The 1,008-nt window shown below is 43.7% G+C and overlaps 2 protein-coding genes across 3 annotated transcripts in view; one reads left to right on the forward strand and one right to left on the reverse strand.

Annotated features, from left to right (window-relative positions):
• The window catches only part of Caprin2 (caprin family member 2), a 44,717-nt gene that overhangs the window by 43,273 nt on the left and 436 nt on the right, over window positions 1-1,008 (reverse strand). The window lies entirely within an intron of this gene.
• The window catches only part of LOC115031291 (atherin-like), a 20,061-nt gene that overhangs the window by 4,592 nt on the left and 14,461 nt on the right, over window positions 1-1,008 (forward strand). The window lies entirely within an intron of this gene.

Below are 1,008 nucleotides of genomic sequence, written 5' to 3' on the forward strand. Positions count from 1 at the left end.
AGAGGTCCTGAGTTCAATTCCCAGCAACCACATGGTGGCTCACAACCATCTGTAATGGGATCTGATGCCCTCTTCTGGTGTGTCTGAAGACAGTAGCAGTGTACTCATATACATACAATAAATAAATAAATCTAAAAAAAAAAAAAAAAAAGCCCCCGTGTCACTATTGGTAGCTGGTGGGTCAAGACAGCAATAGAATAATAAATAAGGGAGTGTTGTGGAGAGCCCTGGGGTTGCTTGTATTTTGATGCTAATTCTGCTCCCCAGGGAGGGGCTGGGAAGAGACCATCCCCAATTACTGGGCAAGGAGGTGGACTTCCAGGTTGGAGAGGGGAAGAGGAAGCAAGAGGGAGAGAGAGTCCTTTGGACAGGGATAGGGTGAGGACAAGATGAAACTACTAGTGTCTCCCAGTCCATCAGGATTCGGCACCAGAGGATTTAGGATTTTTTTTTTAAGATTTATTTATTTATTTTATTTATATATGAGTACACTGAGCCACCATGTGGTTGCTGGGAATTTGAATTCAGGACCTTCAGAAGAGCAGTCAGTGCTCTTAACCACTAAACCATATCTCCAGCTCCCAAAGATTTAGATTTAATAAGGCTTACAAGATCAGGATTCTGGTTGTTGCGCCCAGCAATTGAGTTACCATTGTTTCTGAACTAAATTTGTGTTGTGTTTTTGCGTGGCTCATCTGGGTTCCAGAGAGAAAGGCAGATGGCAAAGCATAGGTTTGCCAAATGTGCACCATTAAGATTGTGGGGGTTTTTAGGCATAGGGCTGGCATGGTTGCTACACACCAGTGGGAACTTAGCTAGCTGGGTGGAGACACTTCAGGAGCTCTGGACCAGACTGTCTCCGAGAGATTAAGAACTGGCCTGCAAGAACTCTGGGACTGAGAGTAGCTGGGTGTAGCCCGGGAACTTGCCATTTTACTATTTCCTGCAACAAGGTAGTAGTATTTCTTTAAGGCCAGTAATTAAAATGATTCTTTTTTTTTTTTTTTT

This window comes from Mus caroli, chromosome 6 (genome assembly GCF_900094665.2).
Source record: "Mus caroli chromosome 6, CAROLI_EIJ_v1.1, whole genome shotgun sequence".
Classification (NCBI taxonomy): Eukaryota; Metazoa; Chordata; class Mammalia; order Rodentia; family Muridae; genus Mus; species Mus caroli.